Source organism: Pelodiscus sinensis, chromosome 2 (genome assembly GCF_052426305.1).
Source record: "Pelodiscus sinensis isolate ZL-2025 chromosome 2, ASM5242630v1, whole genome shotgun sequence".
NCBI classification, from domain to species: domain Eukaryota; kingdom Metazoa; phylum Chordata; order Testudines; family Trionychidae; genus Pelodiscus; species Pelodiscus sinensis.
This window is the reverse complement of record NC_143053.1, coordinates 243,508,967-243,523,087: the sequence shown is the minus strand read 5'-3', so window position 1 is coordinate 243,523,087 and position 14,121 is coordinate 243,508,967.

Here is a 14,121-nt window from a genome sequence, read left to right as displayed (position 1 = left end):
CAGGGGAACCAAAACATGCAGAAAGACGATGGGCTGGCAATTTTACATGATTCTGAAAAAATAACATTTATTTCCCTTCAAAATACTGCAGTTGTGTCACACCACTTTTGACCCACTATGACATGTGTCATGTGAATTCAGTTGGTAGTCAGTATCTCAGCCAAACACTCAGCAGATGTTGAAGAGCCCAGGTGGCCATAAGTAAGGAGTAATTTTAAATCTCTCCAACTAGTTTTGCAGCCATGATTCTTTCGTCTGTGCATCTCCAGGCTACATCTCTGACAGCAAAGATAGTAACTTTGATTTTCCAAATGAGCATCATCAAGGGTATTTAATTGTTTCTGAGTACTTAAGATTTATCCACTTGGTTTTACATCAGGACAGGAGAGGAACTGAGAGGGAGAGTAATAACAGCACAAGTACCTCTTAGCTAACTACTTGTCAGTCAAAATGCAGTCAGAATTGCTAGCCTGTGTCTGCTGCTTAGTGGAGCTGATTTAGTTAATTCTGCCAACTTTCCCATTTAACCCCCTACTTCAATACAACTAATTTACATATTATTTCATTCTGCCATTTACTTTCCTGCAGTCTGGGAATTTATCATTCTTAGTGTTGGTACTGATTTAGCAGAGTTCAGGCCAATCTTCTCCTATAAAAGTTGACGATCCGTACAACATCCTGTTGTTACACCAAAAATGGTTATCCATATTTAATGCATTGCATTGTTTGATACATGTGAGTGGGTAACATTATGTTGGCTGTTATCTTGCTATCTCTAAAAACCTCAGTTTGTAGCTGCATTACTATCTACTTTCACAAGATTAAACAATATTGTTGCAGAAATTACCAAATAACTATGGATCCCATTGGACAAGAGATTTACCTAATGGCCAGAGGTATATTAACTGATGAGGACCACCAAGTTAATTATCACGCCTCATGCTTGGGAGGAGCAATCCAGAAACATCTGAAAAACTAACTCATTCTCATTCTTCAAAACCCTCCTTAAAATTCCCTTCTGCCATGAAGCCTGCACAAAACTTGACAACAGTTGGGTTGCTCATGTACTAAGACCATAGTCTATCATGCTAATAAATATTGTCTCGCTGTTTCCTAATGCACCCCTGCCTGTTTGTATTCTTTGTTGTCTCTTATAGTTAGATTGTAAGATCTTTGGGGCATAGCCTGTCTTTTTTGTCTGTGTTTGTACAGCACCTAGCACAGGGGGAGCTAGTCTATGACTGGGTCTCCGAGGCACTACCATAATACAAGTGATAGACTCATAGACTTTAAGGCCTGAAGGGATCATTATGATCAATTCTAGTCTGGCCTCCTGCACAGTGCAGGCACCAGAACCTCACTCACCCACTGCTGTAATAGACCCATAACCTCTGGTTGAGTTACTGAACACCTCAAATCATGATTCAAAGACTTCAAATCACAGAGAATCCACTATTTACACTAATTTAAACCTGCAAGTGACCCCGCCCCGTTCTGCAGAGGAAGGCAAAAACACCCCAGGGTCTCTACCAATCTGACCCAGGAGAAAATTCCTTCCCAACCTTAAGTATGGCAATCAGTTAGACCTTTGAGCATGTGGACAAGACCTCCCAGCCAGATATATGGGGAAAAAATTCTCTGTGGTAATTCAGAGCCCTCCCTTTATAGTGTCCCATTAATAGTCATTGGAAATATTTGGTGCTAGAACTCACAGATTGGCTACATGTCATTGCAGGCAGTCTCATACCCTCCATAAATTTATCAAGTTTAGTCTTGAAAGAAATTAGCTTTTTCCCCCACTACTCCCCTTGGAATAACAATAATAATAACCAAAGAAGAACATGCCCCAGAGAATGCTTGCTACGTTTAACATTCAAGCCAACGTGATGGGACTTTGTGAGCTTAGAAAGTGCTGTGTGAATACTCATACAATACGAGCATGATCGATAGACTAAGTGTTGGGTACTTAGCTATCAAGTCTCAAAAATGTCGACTTCAGGAGCCTCCAGTAACCAAGGAAACAATTACCCTGTTCCCTAAAATATTGTCACCAGACTTCCAGGAAATAAATTGTAGTTCACCAGGAATTATGTGTATGTGTGGATAACCAAGATGCTGAGAATACAATACCTGCCTAGAATATAAGCCTTTAGCACAGGCTTAAGTTGTCTATGTTCCTTTCAAACTTTATAGTGAAGGAAGTATCACTTTACTTTTCTTGTGTATAAAAAGTAGTTCATTTTAGGTAATACATCCTGCATTCCGGTAGCATAATCCCAGGAAGCAGTAACTGCAGTGATACAGACAAGGTACTATTTTTCTCAGTCATGATTTAGGTCACAGCTTCATCAGATTGGTTATTGCTATAGCAACCACAGCTTTTGCCTTTGTACAGAGACTTCTAACAGTATTCCACAAGGTAAAAGAAACATTCTGAAACATATGTGATAAACCAAAGCTATTAGGAAATAAAGGTAATCAAAGTAAAAACAAAACCAATTCACTCTTTCCTTAAAGATTAAAATGAGATCACTTTGCTAAAGAAAAAGGGTAGAATGAATAAAAATAAATATAACCAGTGTTATGTGGGCTCTGGTAGAAATCAAATCATGGTACGGTTATTAAGGCTCAGAACACAAAGGACTCTTTCCTCTGGTACAGAAGGTCACAGATTTAACTCCTGTGAAGAGAAAATCCAGGCATACTTCATTTACTGTGCTGCTGCTCCAGCATAAGCACCTTTAATTATTTTAGTCTCTCTTGTCCTTACAGACAATGACAAAGCCCTCAGCCTCGTCAAGAAAAGTTATATATATTACCTAGCTCATGTAGGAAGCTTTATTTAGCCACTCTTGCCAACAGAATAATTTCCTTTGAGAAAATTGTCCCCAGATTGTCTCCTATTAATGTTTTGTCTCTGCATCTTTAAATTAACTCACTTCCTCTTTTCTCAGTTACCTGCCATAGCACCATTAAAATAATAGTGGTCCCATTTATCAAATATATTTAAAATATGTTAATTTTGGATTTAAAACTACAGGCCCATGTCTATCAGGGAAAAGTTTTCATTTGATTTTTAGTTGGGCTGGCATATGAAAAGCAAGAAAGAACATAATATTTGATATGGCTAATGAACACTTATTGAGGTCAGGACTACACTATGGGAGAAAGTCGACCTTAGATACGCAACTCCAGCAACAAGAACAGCATAGTTGGAGTCGACGTACCTTAAGTTGAATTTCTGCAGTGTCCCCATTATGGTAGGTCAACAGGATAAACTCTCCCATGGATCTCCCTTACTCCTTGTGACCAAGTGGAGTACCAGGGTCAATGGGCTACCAGTTGATTTAATGAGTCTTTACTGGACCTGCTAAATGGAACCCCAGGACATCAATCTCCAGAGGGTTGATCTTGTGGTAAGTGAAGACAGGCCCATAGTGTAGCACTTTTCAGCTTCAAAAAGCTTTATAAAATATTAACTAAGTCTCATAACATCCCTGTGAGGCAGGTATTACAATGTCTGTACTGCACAGAGAAGCAAAGGCAAAGGGTTAAGTGACTTGCCCAAAGTTACATATTGAGCTATGGACAATCTCATGAGTATTATCAACTCCCACTGACATCAGATAAAATCAGTGAGAGGTAAGGGTACTTGTTGCTTCACAACACATGTTCAGGATCTTGTAGACTAAGGCCAAGACAAGGCCATTACACTTGATGCGCATCACTATCTTCTGAGTTCTCAAATGGGGCACTAAGGAAATTTAAGCAGTTTGTCCCTCCCCAGCCTCTTCTGTTTTCACCTCACTTGGAAAATTTTAAATGTTAGCTCAGAACTTCTCTAACCATTTTAAAGCATTTGCTTAAGTCCATCCTTATTCATCCACATTTACTTGCCAGTTCCTTCATAGAGTATATGACTAGTCACTGATGGAATCAAGGCTTTAGTGCTGTCCATAGTGTTTTCTGATATGGGTAATACCAACTCACAAGATAAAACATATTGCACTGAAATGAGTGTCGTTAGGATTGGATAATTGTCATCAGTTTGCATAAGAAAATATCTCTGAACACTCATATTGAGCTTTTCTTCATAAAAAGACATTTGGATGTACAAAGTTGTCACCTCTAGCTTAAAGCAGCAAAAATGTGGCCATTTGAGCTTTGTTTGTTTGATCATATTTCATAAAACTTATTTGCTGGTAACTCAGTCCTTTCAGTATTTGACTAATAAATAACTTTTTTTAGTATAAGATTGACTGTATATAGCACTACAAATTACCCTAAATACATTTATGGCACTGAAACCTATTCCCATTCAACTGTTACTTCAAGATACATAAATTATATCTGTGTCTGTTTCCTATCTATACCTACAGAGAGAGAGAGAGAGAGAGAGAGAGAGATCTCTTTTTCCAGTACAATGATTCTAAAGAGCTTCATCTTTTTACAGGGTGGGTCCAAAATTATTTTTCCCAAAGTTATCACAAACTCCAATCTGCATTAAATTCAGAGGCCAAACAGAATGCTTTTTTTTGTTTTGTTAGTTAATATGACTTTGTTCTGTTAACCTGCTAGTAATGTTTCCAGGGGTTAATTGCATGTCTTCTTTCTGAAGTCAGTCATCAAGCATTAATACATTTCCCCAGATTCTGATGAATCCTCTTTTGTGTTGAAAGAACGATTTGAAATACAATTTGTATTAATATAATGCAATACAGGCAGTCTCCGGGTTACGTACAAGATAGGGACTGTAGGTTTGTTCTTAAGTTGAATTTCTATGTAAGTCGGAACTGGCGTCCAGATTCAGCTGCTGTTGAAACTAACCAGCAGTGGCTGAATCGGACACGCCTGGGGCAGAGCAGCTGGGGGGCTGCTGGGTTGGTCCCGCAGTGCCGCACCTCAGCGCTGTGGGACCAACCCGGCAGCCCCCCAGCTGCTCTACCCCAGGTGTCGGTGAGAAAAGCCTGGTCTGTTGGGGGGGGAGAGGCGCACTAGCTGCGCCCCCCCAGCAGATCAGGGAGACGCGGGCGGCGGGACCGCCGAGACGCGCCACGGTCCTGCTGCCCGCATCCTCCACAGCTTTGCTCCGTGTCTCCCTGGTCTGCTGGGGGGGGAGGTCCCCCAGCAGACCAGGGAGACACGGAGACGCTTTTCTTGCCGCGGAGGATGCGGGCGGCGGGACCGCCCAGACGCGCCGCGGTCCCGCCGCCCGCGTCCTCCGCGGCTTTGCTCTGCATCTCCCTGGTCTGCTGGGACCGCCGCGGCGCATCTCAGCGGTCTGCTGGGGGGGGGGGGTGCAGCTAGTGCGGGGTTCCCTCACCCCATTCGTAAGTAGGGATCCGATGTTAGTCGGATCCACATAACCCGGGGACTGCCTGTACAAACATTCCCATCTCTTACGGCTGTGTATTCGATTGCAATACATAGTAAAGATTTCAAATGCATTCTGAACCAAGCTGAGCCTGTGTGTTGTTTGGACCTCATGCAAAAGGGTTACTAAAAGGTGAGACTCGGGGACTCTGAAGTGTGAAACTACTGGTTTTGGCAAGCTAACATACTCCCAAAAGTTCAGTTGTACTCAGGAAAGTGGACAGATAATTTTGATTAAATAAAACATTGCATAAGAAGCTTGCCAGACTGTCATTAAGGTTCCATCAAAGTTGAAATGAAGATTTAATCTTCACCTTAATACCAGTTGGTGCTTACCCAGCAGTTCTGCTGAAAACATTTCTGATAGTTGCACCTGCATACCACCTCACCTTTTCCTCCAGCTACAACTCTGGCTATAGTACAAAGATCACCACTGAAAAGTCCTCATATGTCAATAGCTGTGAAAGGCCACATTTTTTCATCCTCTACTGGTCTACACTGACAAGTTTTATCTGTATGGCTATGTCAGTCAGGGAATGTTAATAAAACCACATCTCTGACCAACATAGCTATTCCACCAACCCCTGAGGTGTAGAGCAGCTATGTCAATGAAAAAAGACTTCCCTTAACATAGCTAATTTCATCCCAGGAGGTAGCATTCCTACCCAGATAGAAAACCTCTTCTTTGGTGTAGGCAGCATCTATACTATGGGATTTGCCTATATAGCCATACCAGTATTGTCTCTGTAGTGCAGACATGCCCTTAGAAGAGCAATAATGATAGCAACTGACTTACTCAAGGTTACACATCCTCATGGCAAAGCCAAGGAAAGAACCCTGAGGGAAAATCCTCATCTGATGCAAATTGCAATCGCTCCATTGACTTCAATTTAATGTCCCCTGATGGCCAGAGCTTTGTAGTTTTGTCAAGTCTTCCATCCAATACAACTTGTATAACATCTTTCATACAAATATGCAGTGCTTCCCAGGGTTAAATAATACTGTTGTTTGTACATGTGAAACACTAAATAAATTAGTGGTATTATGAAAGCTAAACAATAAACTCGGGAAAGAGAAAATAAGAGTCGGTGCAAGAGAAGATTGTTGTGCAAATTATCTTCACAGCTAATTTTAAAACCTGAGATTTCCAGCTACTATGAGTCAAAACTATTCTGGACTTGTTAAACTATTGTTTTAAATTTAAAAGCTTTTATTAGCTTAACTTTCTATTTTAATCCACATGTGTAAAAATATGCATGTCTTCATTGCTTTGTCAAGATTGTGCACATTTTCCTCCTGACTCATGAGTGCACTGATCATAATGGATTTAATTGATATTCATGTGCATGCCATATTTACTTCTGTAGAGTTCCCGTGTAATTGAGCAATAGTTAATGGGCACTTAGGGCTCTATTCACAAGAGATTACAAATGTGTGCCTATTGGAGAGCTTTTCCTGTGGAGTTTCCATGTGTCTGGATAGGTCCATAATCAGCACACTAGTCATTACAAAGTACAGCTGAAATATGTGGCTCTTTATGGTCTCTTCAGTCAGATGGAAATTTAGTGTTCTTCCCCCATTTGGACTGGGGGGTGATGACTAGTATTAGGGCAGAAAACTGTGAATCAGAGCTGCTCAGTAAAAGCTGTGCAAGACTTTCATGGGGGGCTTCACAAATGTTTCAAAAAATCTTGGCTAAGGTTTGCACCCCTTCAATAAACCTGAGCTAAATCATAAGCTATCCGCTTTGTCCCCCTAGCATCTCGGCTACGTCTACACTGGCCCCTTTTCCGGACGGGGCATGTAAATTTCACTAGTCGTCGTAGGGAAATCCGCGGGGGATTTAAATAACCCCCGCGGCATTTAAATAAAAATGTCCGCCGCTTTTTTCCGGCTTTTAAAAAAGCCGGAAAAGAGCGTCTAGACTGGCCCCGATCCTCCGGAAAAAGTGCCCTTTTTCGGAGGGTCTTATTCCTACTTCAAAGTACTTTATACTTTATATTTATATTTAAATCCCCCGCGGATTTCCCTACGACGACTAGTGAAATTTACATGCCCCTTCCGGAAAAGGGGCCAGTGTAGACGTAGCCCTCTACTTTATCCCTCACAGAGACAACAAAGCCTCCTGCGTTTGTTCAGGAAGAGGCAGCCTTGTGGTCCCTATAGCTCTTCCCCAAACTCAGCTTCATTAGGACAGGTGGCTGTCCTTTTCCTGGGCTCCTGCAGGTTCAGCCAGCTGATCTGCTTTCCCCCATTTCAGTCCTTGAGATGGATAATACAGTGTGAGTCATTCCCTTAAATCCAGAGAAAGGATCCTCTGATTCAGTTGGACCCAAGAGATTCCATTGTGTCCCACTGTAGCTCAGACTACAGCATGCCATATAGCTCACATATAGGGTTGCCAGGTGTCTGGTATTGAACCGGACAGTCCAGTGTTTGGACTTTGTGTCCAGCAAACACATTGAAAAAATACCGGACATCCTATTCCTCCCCATCCCCAGTTTCCCTGATGCTTTTTTTTCCTCGACAAATTTTTACCGGTATTTTTTCCATCTGGTAACCCTACTCACATATAGCAAAATAGACTTCATCATGAGGGAATCCAAAGCACTTTACAAATTATACAGAGAGGTATCCCATTAGTGCTTCACTGTGAGGCTGTCTGTACTGGTCTGCAATGTAGAAGCTGGTTAACTGTGCAGAGCAACACTGTTCAGTGGAGTCAGGTCTATACTGCACCCGGAAGGTCTGTTTAAGGTACACAACTCCAACTACATAAATGACGTAGCTAGAGTCAACGTACCTTAAGCCGAGCTTGGTGCCATCTCCACAGTAGGAAGTAAATGCTCCTGTCAACTTCCCTTACTCCTTGTGAATTGCCCTCAATGTTCAGTTTAGCAGAACTTCTTACTAGATCTGCAAAATAAAATGCCAGAAGATTGAGCTCTGACATGTTAAGTATAGACATGACCAAGGGACATCAAGTCAAAGGGAATAATGCATTCAGCTGAAATCGTAGGGGGAAAATAAAGGAGATGGGAAGTAACTCCCTGGGTTACAATTTGCTAAATCCATACTTTTGGCTAAAGCATTTGTGGAAGGCTTGAGATGAAGACAGGCTGGTGGGGTTTTTGGTCATTTTAGAGTTATAATAGAATATTGTTAGGGAGAAGGGATGAACTGTGATCAGCTTCTTAACAGTGCTACTCATTGTCATATTATATAAAAATCCTATCCATAGTTATTTTGTTTGTTTGTTTGCTTTTCTTTTCCTCCCTGTTTCATGTTTCTGTTGCTAATTAATATCTAATAACTGGTGTTGAATGGTGTATAATTCTGTGAATAATCATTACTATGTGACATAAAATGAAACTCTCTGAAACCATGTAGTGGAGATTAACCTCGGTTCTCTTTTTAATCTATTCTTTAAATTAACTCCAAACTGTCAGGTTCAGTTGATAGATATTTCAGTGTGCGTGTTTTAATTCATTTTTGTGTTGCTGTGTGCAGGGGGTTTTAGGCTTGTCTTTGCTAGCCATCATCAGAGACAAGAACATCTTGCTTGTGAAATATAAAGAATTAAAAATGAAAACGTAAAGAGAGACAAAAAGGAATTCAAAGCAAAAAAACAACAACAAAATCCAAAACAAAACAAATTCAAAGCATTATATATACACATTATAATATCAATGTATAAATTAGCTTTCAAAGGTCCACAGAGACCCATCACCGGCAAATCCACTGGGCAAATCTACTGCTTCCATAGGTTATAGCTCTTGTGTTATGCTCAGATAGCCCAAAATCACATATCTCTCACTAATTCCCTATTGTCCAATCAAATTGCATCAGGTTAAAGGATGTAGATGTTGAGGCATCTCCTTGCATTTCGGAATTTACCTATATACATGTATTCACATTTTCAAATATACACAAAATGAATTCCATCCCTGTTGCACCGTTGGGCCAGACTCAATTCTTAATCTGGCAAAATTCTATTGAGTCAAATCTTGATGTTCTTACTTATGGTCACATCGAAGCAGCTTTTTCATTCATTACCCCCAACCTAAGGCTGAAGGAAGCTAAGTTGGCCATCACTGCAACCTATAGCAGTTGTTTAGGCTGCTGTAATATACACCAGAAGTTGTAGCTTTCCAGACGCTGCAATGCACTTTGGCTGGACCTTTCTCCCCTCCTAAAGGCTCAGGTGGAGCTATAAGTAACTATAAGTGGGGCCAAGCAGTAGTCCCTCCATTCTTGCTCAAGTCAATCACAAAAGAAGAATTAAAAACCCTCTGACATTAAAGAGTTGTGTCTGTGTGAAAAAGCAGGCATGCACATAATGAACAGTCATAAAATCAAATGCCTTTGCCATGAACTATGGGAAACCTGTCAGGACAATAGCTCTGAGAGGGCGTGGCTGGGACAATGGATATGTGGTATCACTATTTGGCAGGGTAGATGCCCCAGCTGGATAAGGAATTTAGCATTCTTTAAGGAGGATCTGGTTGTAGGTATAATCGGATTTGCCTTCCACTTTTGGCCTGGTATTACTATTTGTTCCCAGTGAAGAAGAGATATGATGGACAGAGATAAGTTGGGTGGGTAGAAAAAAAATTATATCTATTTTTCTGGATGTGAAATCCATGAGACTTGCATGAAAGTGAGGACTGGTGAGGTCTGCAGGGAGACAGATATGAGTATTCGAAGGGTGAAGGCCTGGGCTGAAATTTAAGTTTGCTTGAGTCAATTATTTCTCACAGACTGTCCTGGAAGTTCTTATTGGGGTATATGGTTGTGGCAGTTGCAACCACTTGCTAGCCCCCTTTAGGTGAAACAATGGGAGTCTGGGGGCTTAGGCCCCTTGATCATTTTCATATAGGAAAACTACATAGCTCTAAACCAAAAAGAAATTGTGGACTGGAAATATAGTATTTAATGCTGGTCCTATTCATACCTTGGGTCCTGCTCTACATACATGTTGTTAGGTACAATACTTAATAAAATTATTGCTATGATTTGATGAAAGACGAGACTTCTGGTATTGCATGCATAAGAATTGGTTCTTTTCAATACTAAGTTGATTCAGCTGAAAAAAAAATCACTTGAACAAGTTTTCCACCTGAAAATTCAGTTTAATCAAAATACAAATGTTTTGAAGGAACATGTCAATTTTGACCAAATTTTCTGTGGAAAAAAAAAAGGCAAAATGAACCATTTTGACTTTCGCACTTTGATAATGTTGAAATGTTTCATTTCAATACAGTCAAATGGTTTGTTTCCAATAAAGGTAAAAATGTTTCATAGTATCTTTAGTGTTGCAAATCATTTCCATTTTATATTATATTAACATTTTGTATATATATATGATATTGTATACATATGATATTGTAGTCCAGGGTTAAGAATAAGGTATATACAGAGATGAGTATGGCTCTCTTAATTTGACTAAAAGGTTCTAGGTTTGTCCTCCTACCCCGTCACAGAGGTTGAGAGCTATGAGGCTTCATTTCTGGAGGCAGATCTGGGAACCCGCAGCAGTCATGCTTACACTGAGGACAGTGCCAAAATAAAACAATTTTTATTATGATTAATATTAAAATTGCAAATACAAAACACACAGCAAGTATCACTCATATGGATATAACCTCCCCGGAGAGCAGCATAAATAAAACCTGAGTATGCAATTGTAATTTAACTAAGTATACAGTTATGGCTACCTAATATAGTATCATACTCACATACACCCTCCTGGAGAACCTGGGCATGGAGGCCCAGCCTCTCTCCACCAGAGTAACTCGGTGAATAAGTAAAGGAAAGGTGTTTGAGGTAGACAAGCCTCAAACAGAAAAAGTCCTTCGTGAGGATTTTATAGGTCCTTTTGTATCATCTTTTTTCCAACCCACTTAAAAAGGCCAAAAAACAGATTTCTGCACCCTGAGATTTTAGTGAGTACACATTTGGTTGGATGATTAAATTGGGGCATCCTTTTGAATATGTATGAGAAGGTCACTTGATGCCTTTTTGGACACACTCCCTGAAGTAGGAAAAATGGAAACTTGAGGTCAGGTACCAATGCCTTCTGTTTCCTTGATCAGGATGTCATCTTAGCTGGGTCTTGCATTTTTTGACCTTTTTTAGATCTCATGAGATACTGAGTTACATATAATCACTCTGTCTGGCCATTATGTGTGTTCTGACCCAACTGAAGATTTTACCATAAGCCCTTCACAACTTCTAAAAACTATTAGGGAATATATATATATATATATATACATACACACACACACACACACACACACACACACAAATCTTCTTACAGGGTAAAATCCCTGCAGGCCCTTGTGTTGCTGCTAGGATATAGATATAGATATATGTAGAAAAATATGTAAGTTTGCATGTTCATAGGCTACCTGCAAACTTACATAAATAATATGCTGTGTTTAGTATTATGGTTTTTGACAAAAAAACCAAATTGGTTCAATGGCTCCAAATCAAGTATTTTGGAATTTTCGTTGTGTAGGAAGTTTCCAATTTTTGGTTTTTCATCCAAATATGAATTAAAACCAATTTCAAAAAATTCAGAATTTCTCACTAAACTGAATCTCTAGTGGAGTCTTCCTACCACATTTCATTATGAAATCTCTGCTTTCAGTTGCTTATAGTTATGCCAAACATAAATGGTTAAGACTGAAATTTTCCAAACCAGGTGTCTGCTTCTGACTTTTTTTTTTAAAGTTTTAGCTAAAATGGATCAGTCTTTTCTAAGACTGCAAGTGGAAAAAATACATTGTTTTACCCTCATTAAAAAACTTAAATTTTTATACAGGTTCTTGTACCTCCAGGCTTTGAATCAAGGTCTTGACATTTGTCGTAAAGGCTCACCTGGGTGCCAGGGATTTGCCTTTTGCTGTCCTGGTAAAAATATGTCCAAATGTGGCCAAGTTTGCAAGATTCTGAAAAATTACAATTCAGACATGCTTAGTTGCCAGCTGTTAGCATTTGGCAGCTAAATTATCTGATGGTTCCATTTGTGCTAGACAGGCTCCATCCTGGGGCTAAGCAGGATTTTCCCAGCACATCCTGTTTCCTGCTGTGGGGTAGCAGTGATGCTGGGCATAGGAACAGAGAGGCTTTCTTGTGAACAGTGTCTCAGTGCCTCATGTCCAGGCAGGAAGGAGGAAACAACCTGACTGTAATGGAGAAAGATGAGAAAACAGGATGGCATAGAGGAGCAGTAGGGAGGATGAACAAGAGCAGAGGGAAGAGGCAGTAGACTAGGGATTATGTAGTTGCAGAAGGGGAAGTGGGAGCCAAGGTAAGGGTGCGGGTGGAGAAAAGCAGCGGGAAGGCAACAGCAAAGTGGGTTGGATAGAAATAAAGGGGACGGGGGCCTGGAGCTCTGATGGGGGAGGCTAGGGGATGGGACTAGAACTGAGGTATACGAATAGTGCTTGGACAGGAGCCGAGTGAAAGAGGCAGGAGGCAGTGGGTGGAAGGTGTATATGAGCTGGGATAAAAGGGCAGATACCTGTAGAGGTGCATAGGGACAGGAGGCAGGTATGAACATGATCAAGGGGGTATGAGAGAGGGGACAGAGACATACATGAGGGTTAGGGCACAACAGTCTATAAATACTGGTACACATTCCCCCTTTCCAAAACTTGGAACTGAGCCCACTGGTCTCACAAGGCTACATTCCTCTGTTGTCAGCAAATAGATGTGAACTGGCAAAGTATGTGTCTCATCGCCCTCTAATGTATACTCCACATATAGGATAACAGCTTCCTATGGCTATCACTCTGTTAGCTGAAGAGGTAGATGTTTGTGTTGTGTATCTAAAGGTTTGAACCCTACTGATGACCTTAACTGTGGCCATATAGTGGAGTCTCTCTCATTTTGTAAATTAAATTAGGAAATGACATCCAAAAATCTACATAAAAAAACATTAGGGTTGCCAAATTAAGCTCTCAAAAGTTAAGAAAAGCCAGTATTAAGGTTGACTGTGCATTATCATGCATGTACACAGTGGCCAAGAAGGTTACATCCTTTTCATTTGAATGCATGATTAGACATGCCTTTGCACACTCATGGGCAGACCAGTGTACTTAGTATACAGTATGCTCTTGCACTATTCAGAAATAGCCATCAGTGGAGAACGTAGCAGCTCAATTAAACAGGGTTTCCCACTGACAACAAATTACATTGCATGGGCTTTACAGCACATTGGCTGCCAGTCAATTCCAAGTGAAGTCTGGGGCCTTTGCCCTAAAAATAGATTAGATTTAAGCTTCCTGAGAGACCGCCTCTCTCTGTGCACTATCACAACAATTATGATTAGCCAAGGGACTCAAGCCGTCAGTCTCTTAGTTAAAATGTGAGTCAGGGATCAGTAGGGTAGGCTTGGATTCTGGGCTCCAGTGTTTTCTTCCCCTCTATGCTCACCACAGCCTAAAACTGACCATCAGGACATGTCAGAAACATGGCTTGTTCTCAGGGGATAGGTCTACATTACAGTTGGAAAAACAGCCATTTTTCTGAGAAAACCTGTGTTATGTCCACACTGCAATCACATCCTTCCAAAAGAAAAATCAAAAGAACAGAGGGGTTTTTCCGACAGCAGTACTCCTCTTTCTACAAGGAAGAACATCTTTTCTGAAAGAGCTCTTTCAGAAAAAGGCGTGTGTGGATAGGGAGCAGGTTTTGAAATAAGAGGCCTCCAGGAAATAACATAGGTGCCCCCCAGGTGCC